The sequence below is a fragment of the Anomaloglossus baeobatrachus genome, chromosome 7 (assembly GCF_048569485.1).
Source record: "Anomaloglossus baeobatrachus isolate aAnoBae1 chromosome 7, aAnoBae1.hap1, whole genome shotgun sequence".
Lineage (NCBI taxonomy): Eukaryota > Metazoa > Chordata > Amphibia > Anura > Aromobatidae > Anomaloglossus > Anomaloglossus baeobatrachus.
Window position 1 is genome coordinate 156,298,917 of NC_134359.1, and position 21,406 is coordinate 156,320,322.

The window sequence follows — 21,406 nt, forward strand, 5'->3', positions numbered from 1 at the left end:
AAAAAAGAAAAAATCCTTCAGAGAGATAGCAGACATGCTTGGAGTAGCAAAATCAACAGTCGGGTACATTCTGAGAAAAAAGGAATTGACTGGTGAGCTTGGGAACTCAAAAAGGCCTGGGCGTCCACGGATGACAATAGTGGTGGATGATCGCCGCATACTTTCTTTGGTGAAGAAGAACCCGTTCACAACATCAACTGAAGTCCAGAACACTCTCAGTGAAGTAGGTGTATCTGTCTCTAAGTCAACAGTAAAGAGAAGACTCCATGAAAGTAAATACAAAGGGTTCACATCTAGATGCAAACCATTCATCAATTCCAAAAATAGACAGGCCAGAGTTAAATTTGCTGAAAAACACCTCATGAAGCCAGCTCAGTTCTGGAAAAGTATTCTATGGACAGATGAGACAAAGATCAACCTGTACTAGAATGATGGGAAGAAAAAAGTTTGGAGAAGAAAGGGAACGGCACATGATCCAAGGCACACCACATCCTCTGTAAAACATGGTGGAGGCAACGTGATGGCATGGGCATGCATGGCTTTCAATGGCACTGGGTCACTTGTGTTTATTGATGACATAACAGCAGACAAGAGTAGCCGGATGAATTCTGAAGTGTACCGATATATACTTTCAGCCCAGATTCAGCCAAATGCCGCAAAGTTGATTGGACGGCGCTTCATAGTACAGATGGACAATTACCCCAAGCATACACTCAAAGCTACCCAGGAGTTCATGAGTGCAAAAAAGTGGAACATTCTGCAATGGCCAAGTCAATCACCAGATCTTAACCCAATTGAGCATGCATTTCACTTGCTCAAATCCAGACTTAAGACGGAAAGACCCACAAACAAGCAAGACCTGAAGGCTGCGGCTGTAAAGGCCTGGCAAAGCATTAAGAAGGAGGAAACCCAGCATTTGGTGATGTCCATGGGTTCCAGACTTAAGGCAGTGATTGCCTCCAAAGGATTCGCAACAAAATATTGAAAATAAAAATATTTTGTTTGGGTTTGGTTTATTTGTCCAATTACTTTTGACCTCCTAAAATGTGGAGTGTTTGTAAAGAAATGTGTACAATTCCTACAATTTCTATCAGATATTTTTGTTCAAACCTTCAAATTAAACGTTACAAATTGCACTTGAATTCTGTTGTAGAGGTTTCATTTCAAATCCAATGTGGTGGCATGCAGAGCCCAACTCGCGAAAATTGTGTCACTGTCCAAATATTTCTGGACCTAACTGTAGCTGTAAAAACATTGATATATGCATTACCTAAACTACTGAATAATGTATGTGGTAAGAGTCCCAGCATTGAACCCTCTGTAGTTTACTACGGACCCCAAATGGCCTCTGCTGACGGGGAGTAGGTGTCCACACTGAGGGTGGATGGGTGAAGTGGTAGTAAGACACCTCATGGGTACTAGGCCCATGAGCCAGCATCTCCTATTTGGACGCCTACTGACCCTGTAGTGGAGGTTATACCATTTACAAAAGAGGGAAATTGATATAGAAGGGTTAATAGTTTCTCTATTTCTTCATTAAAGACATTTTATTGTTATTAGTAAGTATATCTGATGGTAGTTTATAGTCATTATGGAGCCTTCGGAATAAGAGACAGGCTCAAGGATTATTACTGTCTCTAAATGTTCTTCTTGTCTTCTTCTTATCTCATATGCATGACTCTACATTTTTGTTTTGCTAAAACTTAAAGGTCATATGATCAACTTTTAAAGTCCAGCTAGAAGCTTTTTTTGCAATATCACATTGACCTGTAAATGGTATAAATAAACTGTACTTTGGCTGAATAAACAGAAAATTGATCATGCCCACATGAATGCAGGTCTTTTTCTCCGATGGCTCGATCTTGATGAGGTCTGAAGAGGCCTAATTCAGAGGACCGCACTGGTGATCCCATAAGCTGACTTGTGACAAAACAGAACAGCTACAACAGTGGCATCCCAAAAGTGGCTGTTGTACTCCATTTGTGCCCCACTGGTGCCAAGCTATTTCAAGCACCTCTGCATTACAGCTTCCTGCTCTGTTTTTAATAAGCTATAATAATAGCAAAAAATGCTGTAACTTAGTGGCATACAAAACGTTGCTGTTGTACTCCATTTGTGCCCACTGGTGCCAAGCTATTTCTATCACCTCTGCATTACACCCTCCTGCACATTTTTGCAAAGCCATTTTAATGTTAAAGAGTGCTGCCAGTTAGTGGAATCCAAAAAGTGGCTGTTTTTAATAAGCTATAATAATAGCAAAAAATGCTACAACTTAGTGGCATCCAAAAAGTTGCTGTTGTACTCCATTTGTGCCCCACTGGTGCCAAGCTATTTCTTGCACCTCTGCATTACACCCTCCTGCTCTGTTTTTAATAAGCTATAATAATAGCAAAAAATGCTGCAACTTAGTGGCATCCAAAAAGTGGCTGTTGTACTCCATTTGTTCCCCACTGGTGCCAAGCAATTTCTAGCACCTCTGCATTACACCTTCCTGCTCTGTTTTTAATAAGCTATAAGAATAGCAAAAAATGCTACAACTTAGTGGCATCCAAAAAGTGGCTGTTGTACTCCATTTGTGCCTCACTGGTGCCAAGCTATTTCTAGCACCTCTGCATTACACCTTCCTGATCTGTTTTTAATAAGCTATAATAATAGCAAAAAATGCTGCAACTTAGTGGCATCCAAAAAGTGGCTGTTGTATTCCATTTGTGCCCCACTGGTGCCAAGCTATTTCTAGCACCTCTGCATTACACCCTCCTGCTCTGTTTTTAATAAGCTATAATAATAGCAAAAAATGCTGCAACTTAGTGGCATCCAAAAAGTGGCTGTTGTACTCCATTTGTGCCTCACTGGTGCCAAGCTATATCTAGCACCTCTGCATTACACCTTCCTGCTCTGTTTTTAATAAGTTATAATAATAGCAAAAAATGCTGCAACTTAGTGGCATCCAAAAAGTGGCTGTTGTACTCCATTTGTGCCTCACTGCTGCCAAGCTATTTCTACCACCGCTGCATTACACCTTCCTGCTCTGTTTTTAATAAGCTATAATAATAGCAAAAAATGCTGCAACTTAGTGGCATCCAAAAAGTGGCTGTTGTACTCCATTTGTGCCCCACTGGTGCCAAGCTATTTCTAGCACCTCTGCATTACACCCTCCTGCTCTGTTTTTAATAAGCTATAATAATAGCAAAAAATGCTGCAACTTAGTGGCATCCAAAAAGTGGCTGTTGTACTCCATTTGTGCCCCACTGGTGCCAAGCTATTTCTAGCTCCTCTGCATTACACCCTCCTGCTCTGTTTTTAATAAGCTATAATAATAGCAAAAAATGCTGCAACTTAGTGGCATCCAAAAAGTGGCTGTTGTACTCCATTTGTGCCCCACTTCTGCCAAGCTATTTCTAGCTCCTCTGCATTACACCCTCCTGCTCTGTTTTTAATAAGCTATAATAATAGCAAAAAATGCTGCAACTTAGTGGCATCCAAAAAGTGGCTGTTGTAATCCATTTGTGCCTCACTGGTGCCAAGCTATTTCTAGCACCTCTGCATTACACCTTCCTGCTCTGTTTTTAATAAGCTATAATAATAGAAAAAAATGCTGCAACTTAGTGGCATCCAAAAAGTGGCTGTTGTACTCCATTTGTGCCCCACTGGTGCCAAGCTATTTCTAGCACCTCTGCATTACACCCTCCTGCTCTGTTTTTAATAAGCTATAATAATAGCAAAAAATGCTGCAACTTAGTGGCATCCAAAAAGTGGCTGTTGTACTCCATTTGTGCCTGACTGCAGCCAAGCTATTTCTACCTCCTCTGCATTACACCCTCCTGCTCTGTTTTTAATAAGCTATAATAATAGCAAAAAATGCTGCAATTTAGTGGCATCCAAAAATTGGCTGTTGTACTCCATTTTTGCCCCACTGGTGCCAAGCTATTTCTAGCACCTCTGCATTACACACTCCTGCTCTGTTTTTGATAAGCTATAATAATAGCAAAAAATGCTGCAACTGCATCCAAAAAGTGGCTGTTGTACTCCATTTGTGCCCCACTGGTGCCAAGCTATTTCTAGCACCTCTGCATTACACCCTTCTGCTCTGTTTTTAATAAGCTATAATAATAGCAAAAAATGCTGCAACTTAGTGGCATCCAAAAAGTGGCTGTTGTACTCCATTTGTGCCTCACTGGTGCCAAGCTATTTCTAGCACCTCTGCATTACACCTTCCTGCTCTGTTTTTAATAAGCTATAATAATAGCAAAAAATGCTGCAACTTAGTGGCATCCAAAAAGTGGCTGTTGTACTCCATTTGTGCCTCACTGGTGCCAAGCTATTTCAGGCACCTCTGCATTACACCTTCCTGATCTGTTTTTAATAAGCTATAACAATAGCAAAAAATGCTGCAACTTAGTGGCATCCAAAAAGTGGCTGTTGTACTCCATTTGTGCCTCACTGGTGCCAAGCTATTTCTAGCACCTCTGTATTACACCTTCCTGCTCTGTTTTTAATAAGCTATAATAATAGCAAAAAATGCTGCAACTTAGTGGCATCCAAAAAGTGGCTGTCGTACTCCATTTGTGCCCCACTTGTGCCAAGCTATTTCTAGCACCTCTGCATTACACCCTCCTGCTCTGTTTTTAATAAGCTATAATAATAGCAAAAAATGCTGCAACTTAGTGGCATCCAAAAAGTGGCTGATGTACTCCATTTGTGCCTCACTGCTGCCAAGCTATTTCCTGCAACTCTGCATTACACCCTCCTGCTCTGTTTTTAATAAGCTATAATAATAGCAAAAAATGCTGCAACTTAGTGGCATCCAAAAAGTGGCTGTTGTACTCCATTTGTGCCTCACTGGTGCCAAGCTATTTATACCACCGCTGCATTACACCTTCCTGCTCTGTTTTTAATAAGCTATAATAATAGCAAAAAATGCTGCAACTTAGTGGCATCCAAAAAGTGGCTGTTGTACTCCATTTGTGCCCCACTGGTGCCAAGCTATTTCTAGCACCTCTGCACTACACCCTCCTGCTCTGTTTTTAATAAGCTAAAATAATAGCAAAAAATGCTGCAACTTAGTGGCATCCAAAAAGTGGCTGTTGTACTCCATTTGTGCCCCACTGGTGCCAAGCTATTTCTAGCACCTTTGCATTACACCCTCCTGCTCTGTTTTTAATAAGCTATAATAATAGCAAAAAATACGGCAACTTAGTGGCATCCAAAAAGTGGCTGTTGCACTCCATTTGTGCCCCACTGGTGCCAAGCTATTTCTAGCACCTCTGCATTACACCCTCCTGCTCTGTTTTTAATAAGCTATAATAATAGCAAAAAAATGCTGCAACTTAGTGGCATCCAAAAAGTGGCTGTTGTACTCCATTTGTGCCTCACTGCTGCCAAGCTATTTCTAGCTCCTCTGCATTACATTCTCCTGCTCTGTTTTTAATAAGCTATAATAATAGCAAAAAATGCTGCAACTTTGTGGCATCCAAAAAGTGGCTGTTGTACTCCATTTGTGCCCCACTGGTGCCAAGCTATTTCTAGCACCTCTGCATTACACACTCCTGCTCTGTTTTTAATGAGCTATAATAATAGCAAAAAATGCTGCAACTTAGTGGCATCCAAAAAGTGGCTGTTGTACTCCATTTGTGCCCCACTGGTGCCAAGCTATTTCTAGCACCTCTGCATTACACCCTCCTGCTCTGTTTTTAATAAGCTATAATAATAGCAAAAAATGCTGCAACTTAGTGGCATCCAAAAAGTGGCTGTTGTACTCCATTTGTGCCCCACTGGTGCCAAGCTATTTCTAGCACCTCTGCATTACACCCTCCTGCTCTTTTTTTAATAAGCTATAATAATAGCAAAAAATACTGCAACTTAGTTGCATCCAAAAAGTGGCTGTTGCACTCCATTTGTGCCCCACTGGTGCCAAGCTATTTCTAGCACCTCTGCATTACACCCTCCTGCTCTGTTTTTAATAAGCTATAATAATAGCAAAAAAATGCTGCAACTTAGTGGCATCCAAAAAGTGGCTGTTGTACTCCATTTGTGCCTCACTGCTGCCAAGCTATTTCTAGCTCCTCTGCATTACACCCTCCTGCTCTGTATTTAATAAGCTATAAGAATAGCAAAAAATGCTGCAAATTAGTGGCATCCAAAAATTGGCTGTTGTACTCCATTTGTGCCTCACTGCTGCCAAGCTATTTCCTGCAACTCTGCATTACACCTTCCTGCTCTGTTTTTAATAAGCTATAATAATAGCAAAAAATGCTGCAACTTAGTGGCATCCAAAAAGTGGCTGTTGTACTCCATTTATGCCTCACTGGTGCCAAGCTATTTATACCACCGCTGCATTACACCTTCCTGCTCTGTTTTTAATAAGCTATATTAATAGCAAAAAATGCTGCAACTTAGTGGCATCCAAAAAGTGGCTGTTGTACTCCATTTGTGCCCCACTGGTGCCAAGCTATTTCTAGCACCTCTGCATTACACCCTCCTGCTCTGTTTTTAATAAGCTATAATAATAGCAAAAAATGCTGCAACTTAGTGGCATCCAAAAAGTGGCTGTTGCACTCCATTTGTGCCCCACTGGTGCCAAGCTATTTCTAGCACCTCTGCATTACACCCTCCTGCTCTGTTTTTAATAAGCTATAATAATAGCAAAAAATGCTGCAACTTAGTGGCATCCAAAAAGTGGCTGTTGTACTCCATTTGTGCCCCACTGGTGCCAAGCTATTTCTAGCACCTCTGCATTACACCCTCCTGCTCTGTTTTTAATAAGCTATAATAATAGCAAAAAATACTGCAACTTAGTTGCATCCAAAAAGTGACTGTTGCACTCCATTTGTGCCCCACTGGTGCCAAGCTTTTTCTAGCACCTCTGCATTACACCCTCCTGCTCTGTTTTTAATAAGCTATAATAATAGCAAAAAAATGCTGCAACTTAGTGGCATCCAAAAAGTGGCTGTTGTACTCCATTTGTGCCTCACTGCTGCCAAGCTATTTCTAGCTCCTCTGCATTACACCCTCCTGCTCTGTTTTTAATAAGCTATAAGAATAGCAAAAAATGCTGCAACTTAGTGGCATCCAAAAAGTGGCTGTTGTACTCCATTTGTGCCTCACTGCTGCCAAGCTATTTCCTGCAACTCTGCATTACACCTTCCTGCTCTGTTTTTAATAAGCTATAATAATAGCAAAAAATGCTGCAACTTAGTGGCATCCAAAAAGTGGCTGTTGTACTCCATTTGTGCCCCACTGGTGCCAAGCTATTTCTAGCACCTCTGCATTACACCCTCCTGCTCTGTTTTTAATAAGCTATAATAATAGCAAAAAATGCTGCAACTTAGTGGCATCCAAAAAGTGGCTGTTGTACTCCATTTGTGCCCCACTGGTGCCAAGCTATTTCTAGCACCTCTGCATTACACCCTCCTGCTCTGTTTTTAATAAGCTATAATAATAGCAAAAAATGCTGCAACTTAGTGGCATCCAAAAAGTGGCTGTTACACTCCATTTGTGCCCCACTGGTGCCAAGCTATTTCTCGCACCTCTGCATTACACCCTCCTGCTCTGTTTTTAATAAGCTATAATAATAGCAAAAAAATGCTGCAACTTAGTGGCATCCAAAAAGTGGCTGTTGTACTCCATTTGTGCATCACTGCTGCCAAGCTATTTCTAGCTCCTCTGCATTACACCCTCCTGCTCTGTTTTTAATAAGCTATAATAATAGCAAAAAATGCTGCAACTTAGTGGCATCCAAAAAGTGGCTGTTGTACTCCATTTGTGCCCCACTGGTGCCAAGCTATTTCTAGCACCTCTGCATTACACCCTCCTGCTCTGTTTTTAATAAGCTATAATAATAGCAAAAAATGCTGCAACTTAGTGGCATCCAAAAAGTGGCTGTTGTACTCCATTTGTGCCCCACTGGTGCCAAGCTATTTCTAGCACCTCTGCATTACACCCTCCTGCTCTGTTTTTAATAAGCTATAATAATAGCAAAAAATGCTGCAACTTAGTGGCATCCAAAAAGTGGCTGTTGTACTCCATTTGTGCCCCACTGGTGCCAAGCTATTTCTAGCACCTCTGCATTACACCCTCCTGATCTGTTTTTAATAAGCTATAATAATAGCAAAAAATGCTGCAACTTAGTAGCATCCAAAAAGTGGCTGTTGTACTCCATTTGTGCCCCACTGGTGCCAAGCTATTTCTAGCACCTCTGTATTACACCCTCCTGCTCTGTTTTTAATAAGCTACAGTCAGGGCCAGAAATATTTGGACAGTGACACAAGTTTTGTTATTTTAGCTGTTTACAAAAACATGTTCAGAAATACAATTATATATATAATATGGGCTGAAAGTGCACACTCCCAGCTGCAATATGAGAGTTTTCACATCCAAATCGGAGAAAGGGTTTAGGAATCATAGCTCTGTAATGCATAGCCTCCTCTTTTTCAAGGGAACAAAAGTAATTGGACAAGGGACTCCAAGGGCTGCAATTAACTCTGAAGGTGTCTCCCTCGTTAACCTGTAATCAATGAAGTAGTTAAAAGGTCTGGGGTTGATTACAGGTGTGTGGTTTTGCATTTGGAAGCTGTTGCTGTGACCAGACAACATGCGGTCTAAGGAACTCTCAATTGAGGTAAAGCAGAACATCCTGAGGCTGAAAAAAAAGAAAAAATCCTTCAGAGAGATAGCAGACATGCTTGGAGTAGCAAAACCAACAGTCGGGTACATTCTGAGAAAAAAGGAATTGACTGGTGAGCTTGGGAACTCAAAAAGGCCTGGGCGTCCACGGATGACAATAGTGGTGGATGATCGCCGCATACTTTCTTTGGTGAAGAAGAACCCGTTCACAACATCAACTGAAGTCCAGAACACTCTCAGTGAAGTAGGTGTATCTGTCTCTAAGTCAACAGTAAAGAGAAGACTCCATGAAAGTAAATACAAAGGGTTCACATCTAGATGCAAACCATTCATCAATTCCAAAAATAGACAGGCCAGAGTTAAATTTGCTGAAAAACACCTCATGAAGCCAGCTCAGTTCTGGAAAAGTATTCTATGGACAGATGAGACAAAGATCAACCTGTACTAGAATGATGGGAAGAAAAAAGTTTGGAGAAGAAAGGGAACGGCACATGATCCAAGGCACACCACATCCTCTGTAAAACATGGTGGAGGCAACGTGATGGCATGGGCATGCATGGCTTTCAATGGCACTGGGTCACTTGTGTTTATTGATGACATAACAGCAGACAAGAGTAGCCGGATGAATTCTGAAGTGTACCGATATATACTTTCAGCCCAGATTCAGCCAAATGCCGCAAAGTTGATTGGACGGCGCTTCATAGTACAGATGGACAATTACCCCAAGCATACACTCAAAGCTACCCAGGAGTTCATGAGTGCAAAAAAGTGGAACATTCTGCAATGGCCAAGTCAATCACCAGATCTTAACCCAATTGAGCATGCATTTCACTTGCTCAAATCCAGACTTAAGACGGAAAGACCCACAAACAAGCAAGACCTGAAGGCTGCGGCTGTAAAGGCCTGGCAAAGCATTAAGAAGGAGGAAACCCAGCATTTGGTGATGTCCATGGGTTCCAGACTTAAGGCAGTGATTGCCTCCAAAGGATTCGCAACAAAATATTGAAAATAAAAATATTTTGTTTGGGTTTGGTTTATTTGTCCAATTACTTTTGACCTCCTAAAATGTGGAGTGTTTGTAAAGAAATGTGTACAATTCCTACAATTTCTATCAGATATTTTTGTTCAAACCTTCAAATTAAACGTTACAAATTGCACTTGAATTCTGTTGTAGAGGTTTCATTTCAAATCCAATGTGGTGGCATGCAGAGCCCAACTCGCGAAAATTGTGTCACTGTCCAAATATTTCTGGACCTAACTGTAGCTGTAAAAACATTGATATATGCATTACCTAAACTACTGAATAATGTATGTGGTAAGAGTCCCAGCATTGAACCCTCTGTAGTTTACTACGGACCCCAAATGGCCTCTGCTGACGGGGAGTAGGTGTCCACACTGAGGGTGGATGGGTGAAGTGGTAGTAAGACACCTCATGGGTACTAGGCCCATGAGCCAGCATCTCCTATTTGGACGCCTACTGACCCTGTAGTGGAGGTTATACCATTTACAAAAGAGGGAAATTGATATAGAAGGGTTAATAGTTTCTCTATTTCTTCATTAAAGACATTTTATTGTTATTAGTAAGTATATCTGATGGTAGTTTATAGTCATTATGGAGCCTTCGGAATAAGAGACAGGCTCAAGGATTATTACTGTCTCTAAATGTTCTTCTTGTCTTCTTCTTATCTCATATGCATGACTCTACATTTTTGTTTTGCTAAAACTTAAAGGTCATATGATCAACTTTTAAAGTCCAGCTAGAAGCTTTTTTTGCAATATCACATTGACCTGTAAATGGTATAAATAAACTGTACTTTGGCTGAATAAACAGAAAATTGATCATGCCCACATGAATGCAGGTCTTTTTCTCCGATGGCTCGATCTTGATGAGGTCTGAAGAGGCCTAATTCAGAGGACCGCACTGGTGATCCCATAAGCTGACTTGTGACAAAACAGAACAGCTACAACAGTGGCATCCCAAAAGTGGCTGTTGTACTCCATTTGTGCCCCACTGGTGCCAAGCTATTTCAAGCACCTCTGCATTACAGCTTCCTGCTCTGTTTTTAATAAGCTATAATAATAGCAAAAAATGCTGTAACTTAGTGGCATACAAAACGTTGCTGTTGTACTCCATTTGTGCCCACTGGTGCCAAGCTATTTCTATCACCTCTGCATTACACCCTCCTGCACATTTTTGCAAAGCCATTTTAATGTTAAAGAGTGCTGCCAGTTAGTGGAATCCAAAAAGTGGCTGTTTTTAATAAGCTATAATAATAGCAAAAAATGCTACAACTTAGTGGCATCCAAAAAGTTGCTGTTGTACTCCATTTGTGCCCCACTGGTGCCAAGCTATTTCTTGCACCTCTGCATTACACCCTCCTGCTCTGTTTTTAATAAGCTATAATAATAGCAAAAAATGCTGCAACTTAGTGGCATCCAAAAAGTGGCTGTTGTACTCCATTTGTTCCCCACTGGTGCCAAGCAATTTCTAGCACCTCTGCATTACACCTTCCTGCTCTGTTTTTAATAAGCTATAAGAATAGCAAAAAATGCTACAACTTAGTGGCATCCAAAAAGTGGCTGTTGTACTCCATTTGTGCCTCACTGGTGCCAAGCTATTTCTAGCACCTCTGCATTACACCTTCCTGATCTGTTTTTAATAAGCTATAATAATAGCAAAAAATGCTGCAACTTAGTGGCATCCAAAAAGTGGCTGTTGTATTCCATTTGTGCCCCACTGGTGCCAAGTTATTTCTAGCACCTCTGCATTACACCCTCCTGCTCTGTTTTTAATAAGCTATAATAATAGCAAAAAATGCTGCAACTTAGTGGCATCCAAAAAGTGGCTGTTGTACTCCATTTGTGCCTCACTGGTGCCAAGCTATATCTAGCACCTCTGCATTACACCTTCCTGCTCTGTTTTTAATAAGCTATAATAATAGCAAAAAATGCTGCAACTTAGTGGCATCCAAAAAGTGGCTGTTGTACTCCATTTGTGCCTCACTGCTGCCAAGCTATTTCTACCACCGCTGCATTACACCTTCCTGCTCTGTTTTTAATAAGCTATAATAATAGCAAAAAATGCTGCAACTTAGTGGCATCCAAAAAGTGGCTGTTGTACTCCATTTGTGCCCCACTGGTGCCAAGCTATTTCTAGCACCTCTGCATTACACCCTCCTGCTCTGTTTTTAATAAGCTATAATAATAGCAAAAAATGCTGCAACTTAGTGGCATCCAAAAAGTGGCTGTTGTACTCCATTTGTGCCCCACTGGTGCCAAGCTATTTCTAGCTCCTCTGCATTACACCCTCCTGCTCTGTTTTTAATAAGCTATAATAATAGCAAAAAATGCTGCAACTTAGTGGCATCCAAAAAGTGGCTGTTGTACTCCATTTGTGCCCCACTTCTGCCAAGCTATTTCTAGCTCCTCTGCATTACACCCTCCTGCTCTGTTTTTAATAAGCTATAATAATAGCAAAAAATGCTGCAACTTAGTGGCATCCAAAAAGTGGCTGTTGTAATCCATTTGTGCCTCACTGGTGCCAAGCTATTTCTAGCACCTCTGCATTACACCTTCCTGCTCTGTTTTTAATAAGCTATAATAATAGAAAAAAATGCTGCAACTTAGTGGCATCCAAAAAGTGGCTGTTGTACTCCATTTGTGCCCCACTGGTGCCAAGCTATTTCTAGCACCTCTGCATTACACCCTCCTGCTCTGTTTTTAATAAGCTATAATAATAGCAAAAAATGCTGCAACTTAGTGGCATCCAAAAAGTGGCTGTTGTACTCCATTTGTGCCTGACTGCAGCCAAGCTATTTCTAGCTCCTCTGCATTACACCCTCCTGCTCTGTTTTTAATAAGCTATAATAATAGCAAAAAATGCTGCAATTTAGTGGCATCCAAAAATTGGCTGTTGTACTCCATTTTTGCCCCACTGGTGCCAAGCTATTTCTAGCACCTCTGCATTACACACTCCTGCTCTGTTTTTGATAAGCTATAATAATAGCAAAAAATGCTGCAACTGCATCCAAAAAGTGGCTGTTGTACTCCATTTGTGCCCCACTGGTGCCAAGCTATTTCTAGCACCTCTGCATTACACCCTTCTGCTCTGTTTTTAATAAGCTATAATAATAGCAAAAAATGCTGCAACTTAGTGGCATCCAAAAAGTGGCTGTTGTACTCCATTTGTGCCTCACTGGTGCCAAGCTATTTCTAGCACCTCTGCATTACACCTTCCTGCTCTGTTTTTAATAAGCTATAATAATAGCAAAAAATGCTGCAACTTAGTGGCATCCAAAAAGTGGCTGTTGTACTCCATTTGTGCCTCACTGGTGCCAAGCTATTTCAGGCACCTCTGCATTACACCTTCCTGATCTGTTTTTAATAAGCTATAACAATAGCAAAAAATGCTGCAACTTAGTGGCATCCAAAAAGTGGCTGTTGTACTCCATTTGTGCCTCACTGGTGCCAAGCTATTTCTAGCACCTCTGCATTACACCTTCCTGCTCTGTTTTTAATAAGCTATAATAATAGCAAAAAATGCTGCAACTTAGTGGCATCCAAAAAATGGCTGTCGTACTCCATTTGTGCCCCACTTTTGCCAAGCTATTTCTAGCACCTCTGCATTACACCCTCCTGCTCTGTTTTTAATAAGCTATAATAATAGCAAAAAATGCTGCAACTTAGTGGCATCCAAAAAGTGGCTGATGTACTCCATTTGTGCCTCACTGCTGCCAAGCTATTTCCTGCAACTCTGCACTACACCCTCCTGCTCTGTTTTTAATAAGCTATAATAATAGCAAAAAATGCTGCAACTTAGTGGCATCCAAAAAGTGGCTGTTGTACTCCATTTGTGCCTCACTGGTGCCAAGCTATTTATACCACCGCTGCATTACACCTTCCTGCTCTGTTTTTAATAAGCTATAATAATAGCAAAAAATGCTGCAACTTAGTGGCATCCAAAAAGTGGCTGTTGTACTCCATTTGTGCCCCACTGGTGCCAAGCTATTTCTAGCACCTCTGCACTACACCCTCCTGCTCTGTTTTTAATAAGCTAAAATAATAGCAAAAAATGCTGCAACTTAGTGGCATCCAAAAAGTGGCTGTTGTACTCCATTTGTGCCCCACTGGTGCCAAGCTATTTCTAGCACCTTTGCATTACACCCTCCTGCTCTGTTTTTAATAAGCTATAATAATAGCAAAAAATACGGCAACTTAGTGGCATCCAAAAAGTGGCTGTTGCACTCCATTTGTGCCCCACTGGTGCCAAGCTATTTCTAGCACCTCTGCATTACACCCTCCTGCTCTGTTTTTAATAAGCTATAATAATAGCAAAAAAATGCTGCAACTTAGTGGCATCCAAAAAGTGGCTGTTGTACTCCATTTGTGCCTCACTGCTGCCAAGCTATTTCTAGCTCCTCTGCATTACATTCTCCTGCTCTGTTTTTAATAAGCTATAATAATAGCAAAAAATGCTGCAACTTTGTGGCATCCAAAAAGTGGCTGTTGTACTCCATTTGTGCCTCACTGCTGCCAAGCTATTTCCTGCAACTCTGCATTACACCTTCCTGCTCTGTTTTTAATAAGCTATAATAATAGCAAAAAATGCTGCAACTTAGTGGCATCCAAAAAGTGGCTGTTGTACTCCATTTATGCCTCACTGGTGCCAAGCTATTTATACCACCGCTGCATTACACCTTCCTGCTCTGTTTTTAATAAGCTATATTAATAGCAAAAAATGCTGCAACTTAGTGGCATCCAAAAAGTGGCTGTTGTACTCCATTTGTGCCCCACTGGTGCCAAGCTATTTCTAGCACCTCTGCATTACACCCTCCTGCTCTGTTTTTAATAAGCTATAATAATAGCAAAAAATGCTGCAACTTAGTGGCATCCAAAAAGTGGCTGTTGCACTCCATTTGTGCCCCACTGGTGCCAAGCTATTTCTCGCACCTCTGCATTACACCCTCCTGCTCTGTTTTTAATAAGCTATAATAATAGCAAAAAAATGCTGCAACTTAGTGGCATCCAAAAAGTGGCTGTTGTACTCCATTTGTGCCTCACTGCTGCCAAGCTATTTCTAGCTCCTCTGCATTACACCCTCCTGCTCTGTTTTTAATAAGCTATAATAATAGCAAAAAATGCTGCAACTTAGTGGCATCCAAAAAGTGGCTGTTGTACTCCATTTGTGCCCCACTGGTGCCAAGCTATTTCTAGCACCTCTGCATTACACCCTCCTGCTCTGTTTTTAATAAGCTATAATAATAGCAAAAAATGCTGCAACTTAGTGGCATCCAAAAAGTGGCTGTTGTACTCCATTTGTGCCCCACTGGTGCCAAGCTATTTCTAGCACCTCTGCATTACACCCTCCTGCTCTGTTTTTAATAAGCTATAATAATAGCAAAAAATACTGCAACTTAGTTGCATCCAAAAAGTGACTGTTGCACTCCATTTGTGCCCCACTGGTGCCAAGCTTTTTCTAGCACCTCTGCATTACACCCTCCTGCTCTGTTTTTAATAAGCTATAATAATAGCAAAAAAATGCTGCAACTTAGTGGCATCCAAAAAGTGGCTGTTGTACTCCATTTGTGCCTCACTGCTGCCAAGCTATTTCTAGCTCCTCTGCATTACACCCTCCTGCTCTGTTTTTAATAAGCTATAAGAATAGCAAAAAATGCTGCAACTTAGTGGCATCCAAAAAGTGGCTGTTGTACTCCATTTGTGCCTCACTGCTGCCAAGCTATTTCCTGCAACTCTGCATTACACCTTCCTGCTCTGTTTTTAATAAGCTATAATAATAGCAAAAAATGCTGCAACTTAGTGGCATCCAAAAAGTGGCTGTTGTACTCCATTTGTGCCCCACTGGTGCCAAGCTATTTCTAGCACCTCTGCATTACACCCTCCTGCTCTGTTTTTAATAAGCTATAATAATAGCAAAAAATGCTGCAACTTAGTGGCATCCAAAAAGTGGCCGTTACACTCCATTTGTGCCCCACTGGTGCCAAGCTATTTCTCGCACCTCTGCATTACACCCTCCTGCTCTGTTTTTAATAAGCTATAATAATAGCAAAAAAATGCTGCAACTTAGTGGCATCCAAAAAGTGGCTGTTGTACTCCATTTGTGCATCACTGCTGCCAAGCTATTTCTAGCTCCTCTGCATTACACCCTCCTGCTCTGTTTTTAATAAGCTATAATAATAGCAAAAAATGCTGCAACTTAGTGGCATCCAAAAAGTGGCTGTTGTACTCCATTTGTGCCCCACTGGTGCCAAGCTATTTCTAGCACCTCTGCATTACACCCTCCTGCTCTGTTTTTAATAAGCTATAATAATAGCAAAAAATGCTGCAACTTAGTGGCATCCAAAAAGTGGCTGTTGTACTCCATTTGTGCCCCACTGGTGCCAAGCTATTTCTAGCACCTCTGCATTACACCCTCCTGCTCTGTTTTTAATAAGCTATAATAATAGCAAAAAATGCTGCAACTTAGTGGCATCCAAAAAGTGGCTGTTGTACTCCATTTGTGCCCCACTGGTGCCAAGCTATTTCTAGCACCTCTGCATTACACCCTCCTGCTCTGTTTTTAATAAGCTATAATAATAGCAAAAAATACTGCAACTTAGTTGCATCCAAAAAGTGACTGTTGCACTCCATTTGTGCCCCACTGGTGCCAAGCTTTTTCTAGCACCTCTGCATTACACCCTCCTGCTCTGTTTTTAATAAGCTATAATAATAGAAAAAAAATGCTGCAACTTAGTGGCATCCAAAAAGTGGCTGTTGTACTCCATTTGTGCCTCACTGCTGCCAAGCTATTTCTAGCTCCTCTGCATTACACCCTCCTGCTCTGTTTTTAATAAGCTATAAGAATAGCAAAAAATGCTGCAACTTAGTGGCATCCAAAAAGTGGCTGTTGTACTCCATTTGTGCCTCACTGGTGCCAAGCTATTTCTACCACTGCTGCATTACACCTTCCTGCTCTGTTTTTAATAAGCTATAATAATAGCAAAAAATGCTGCAACTTAGTGGCATCCAAAAAGTGGCTGTTGTACTCCATTTGTGCCTCACTGCTGCCAAGCTATTTCCTGCAACTCTGCATTACACCCTCCTGCTCTGTTTTTAATAAGCTATAATAATAGCAAAAAATGCTGCAACTTAGTGGCAGCCAAAAAGTGGCTGTTGTACTCCATTTGTGCCTCACTGGTGCCAAGCTATTTCTACCACTGCTGCATTACACCTTCCTGCTCTGTTTTTAATAAGCTATAATAATAGCAAAAAATGCTGCAACTTAGTGGCATCCAAAAAGTGGCTGTTGTACTCCATTTGTGCCCCACTGGTGCCAAGCTATTTCTAGCACCTCTGCATTACACCCTCCTGCTCTGTTTTTAATAAGCTATAATAATAGCAAAAAATACTGCAACTTAGTTGCATCCAAAAAGTGGCTGTTGTACTCCATTTGTGCCTCACTGCTGCCAAGCTATTTCTAGCTCCTCTGCATTACACCCTCCTGCTCTGTTTTTAATAAGCTATAAGAATAGCAAAAAATGCTGCAACTTAGTGGCATCCAAAAAGTGGCTGTTGTACTCCATTTGTGCCTCACTGCTGCCAAGCTATTTCCTGCAACTCTGCATTACACCTTCCTGCTCTGTTTTTAATAAGCTATAATAATAGCAAAAAATGCTGCAACTTAGTGGCATCCAAAAAGTGGCTGTTGTACTCCATTTGTGCCTCACTGGTGCCAAGCTATTTCTACCACTGCTGCATTACACCTTCCTGCTCTGTTTTTAATAAGCTATAATAATAGCAAAAAATGCTGCAACTTAGTGGCATCCAAAAAGTGGCTGTTGTACTCCATTTGTGCCCCACTGGTGCCAAGCTATTTCTAGCACCTCTGCATTACACCCTCCTGCTCTGTTTTTAATAAGCTATAATAATAGCAAAAAATGCTGCAACTTAGTGGCATCCAAAAAGTGGCTGTTGTACTCCATTTGTGCCCCACTGGTGCCAAGCTATTTCTAGCACCTCTGCATTACACCCTCCTGCTCTGTTTTTAATAAGCTATAATAATAGCAAAAAATGCTGCAACTTAGTGGCATCCAAAAAGTGGCTGTTGTACTCCATTTGTGCCCCACTGGTGCCAAGCTATTTCTAGCACCTCTGCATTACACCCTCCTGCTCTGTTTTTAATAAGCTATAATAATAGCAAAAAATACTGCAACTTAGTTGCATCCAAAAAGTGACTGTTGCACTCCATTTGTGCCCCACTGGTGCCAAGCTTTTTCTAGCACCTCTGCATTACACCCTCCTGCTCTGTTTTTAATAAGCTATAATAATAGAAAAAAAATGCTGCAACTTAGTGGCATCCAAAAAGTGGCTGTTGTACTCCATTTGTGCCTCACTGCTGCCAAGCTATTTCTAGCTCCTCTGCATTACACCCTCCTGCTCTGTTTTTAATAAGCTATAAGAATAGCAAAAAATGCTGCAACTTAGTGGCATCCAAAAAGTGGCTGTTGTACTCCATTTGTGCCTCACTGCTGCCAAGCTATTTCCTGCAACTCTGCATTACACCTTCCTGCTCTGTTTTTAATAAGCTATAATAATAGCAAAAAATGCTGCAACTTAGTGGCATCCAAAAAGTGGCTGTTGTACTCCATTTGTGCCTCACTGGTGCCAAGCTATTTCTACCACTGCTGCATTACACCTTCCTGCTCTGTTTTTAATAAGCTATAATAATAGCAAAAAATGCTGCAACTTAGTGGCATCCAAAAAGTGGCTGTTGTACTCCATTTGTGCCTCACTGCTGCCAAGCTATTTCCTGCAACTCTGCATTACACCCTCCTGCTCTCTTTTTAATAAGCTATAATAATAGCAAAAAATGCTGCAACTTAGTGGCAGCCAAAAAGTGGCTGTTGTACTCCATTTGTGCCTCACTGGTGCCAAGCTATTTCTACCACTGCTGCATTACACCTTCCTGCTCTGTTTTTAATAAGCTATAATAATAGCAAAAAATGCTGCAACTTAGTGGCATCCAAAAAGTGGCTGTTGTACTCCATTTGTGCCCCACTGGTGCCAAGCTATTTCTAGCACCTCTGCATTACACCCTCCTGCTCTGTTTTTAATAAGCTATAATAATAGCAAAAAATACTGCAACTTAGTTGCATCCAAAAAGTGGCTGTTGTACTCCATTTGTGCCTCACTGCTGCCAAGCTATTTCTAGCTCCTCTGCATTACACCCTCCTGCTCTGTTTTTAATAAGCTATAAGAATAGCAAAAAATGCTGCAACTTAGTGGCATCCAAAAAGTGGCTGTTGTACTCCATTTGTGCCTCACTGCTGCCAAGCTATTTCCTGCAACTCTGCATTACACCTTCCTGCTCTGTTTTTAATAAGCTATAATAATAGCAAAAAATGCTGCAACTTAGTGGCATCCAAAAAGTGGCTGTTGTACTCCATTTGTGCCTCACTGGTGCCAAGCTATTTCTACCACTGGTGCATTACACCTTCCTGCTCTGTTTTTAATAAGCTATAATAATAGCAAAAAATGCTGCAACTTAGTGGCATCCAAAAAGTGGCTGTTGTACTCCATTTGTGCCTCACTGCTGCCAAGCTATTTCCTGCAACTCTGCATTACACCCTCCTGCTCTGTTTTTAATAAGCTATAATAATAGCAAAAAATGCTGCAACTTAGTGGCATCCAAAAAGTGGCTGTTGTACTCCATTTGTGCCTCACTGGTGCCAAGCTATTTCTACCACTGCTGCATTACACCTTCCTGCTCTGTTTTTAATAAGCTATAATAATAGCAAAAAATGCTGCAACTTAGTGGTATCCAAAAAGTGGCTGTTGTAATTCGTTTGTGCCCCACTGGTGCCAAGCTATTTCTAGCACCTCTGCATTACACCCTCCTGCTCTGTTTTTAATAAGCTATAAGAATAGCAAAAAATGCTGCAACTTAGTGGCATCCAAAAAGTGGCTGTTGTAATGCATTTGTGCCCCACTGGTGCTAAACTATTTCTAGCACCTCTGTATTACACCCTCCTGCTCTTTTTTTAATAAGCTATAATAATAGCAAAAAATGCTGCAACTTAGTGGCATCCCAAAAATGGCTGTTATACTCCATTTGTGCCCCACTGGTGCCAAGCTATTTCTAGCACCTCTGCATTACACCTTCCTGCTCTGTTTTTAATAAGATATAATAATAGCAAAAAATGCTGCAACTTAGTGGCATCCAAAAAGTGGCTGTTGTAATCCATTTGTGCCTCACTGGTGCCAAGCTATTTCTAGCACCTCTGCATTACACCTTCCTGCTCTGTTTTTAATAAGCTAAAATAATAGTAAAAATGCTGCAACTTAGTGGCATCCAAAAAGTGGCTGTTGTACTCCATTTGTGCTTCACTGCTGCCAACCTATTTCTATCTCCTCATCATTACACCCTCCTGCTCTGTTTTTCATAAGCTATAATAATAGCAAAAAATGCTGCAACTTAGTGGCATCCAAAAAGTGGCTGTTGTATTCCATTTTTGCCCCACTGGTGCTAAACTATTTCTAGCACCTCTGTATTACACCCTCCTGCTCTTTTTCTAATAAGCTATAATAATAGCAAAAAATGCTGCAACTTAGTGGCATCCCAAAAATGGCTGTTATACTCCATTTGTGCCCCACTGGTGCCAAGCTATTTCTAGCACCTCTGCATTACACCCTCCTGGTCTGTTTTTAATAAGCTGTAATAATAGCAAAAAATGCTGCAACTTAGTGGCATCCAAAAAGTGGCTGTTGTATTCCATTTGTGCCCTACTGGTGCCAAGCTATTTCTAGCACCTCTGCATTACACCCTCCTGATCTGTTTTTAATAAGCTATAATAATAGCAAAAAATGCTGCAACTTAGTAGCATCCAAAAAGTGGCTGTTGTACTCCATTTGTGCCCCACTGGTGCCAAGCTATTTCTAGCACCTCTGTATTACACCCTCCTGCTCTGTTTTTAATAAGCTACAGTCAGGGCCAGAAATATTTGGACAGTGACACAAGTTTTGTTATTTTAGCTGTTTACAAAAACATGTTTAGAAATACAATTATATATATAATATGGGCTGAAAGTGCACACTCCCAGCTGCAATATGAGAGTTTTCACATCCAAATCGGAGAAAGGGTTTAGGAATCATAGCTCTGTAATGCATAGCCTCCTCTTTTTCAAGGGAACAAAAGTAATTGGACAAGGGACTCTAAGGGCTGCAATTAACTCTGAAGGCGTCTCCCTCGTTAACCTGTAATCAATGAAGTAGTTAAAAGGTCTGGGGTTGATTACAGGTGTGTGGTTTTGCATTTGGAAGCTGTTGCTGTGACCAGACAACATGCGGTCTAAGGAACTCTCAATTGAGGTAAAGCAGAACATCCTGAGGCTGAAAAAAAAGAAAAAATCCTTCAGAGAGATAGCAGACATGCTTGGAGTAGCAAAATCAACAGTCGGGTACATTCTGAGAAAAAAGGAATTGACTGGTGAGCTTGGGAACTCAAAAAGGCCTGGGCGTCCACGGATGACAATAGTGGTGGATGATCGCCGCATACTTTCTTTGGTGAAGAAGAACCCGTTCACAACATCAACTGAAGTCCAGAACACTCTCAGTGAAGTAGGTGTATCTGTCTCTAAGTCAACAGTAAAGAGAAGACTCCATGAAAGTAAATACAAAGGGTTCACATCTAGATGCAAACCATTCATCAATTCCAAAAATAGACAGGCCAGAGTTAAATTTGCTGAAAAACACCTCATGAAGCCAGCTCAGTTCTGGAAAAGTATTCTAT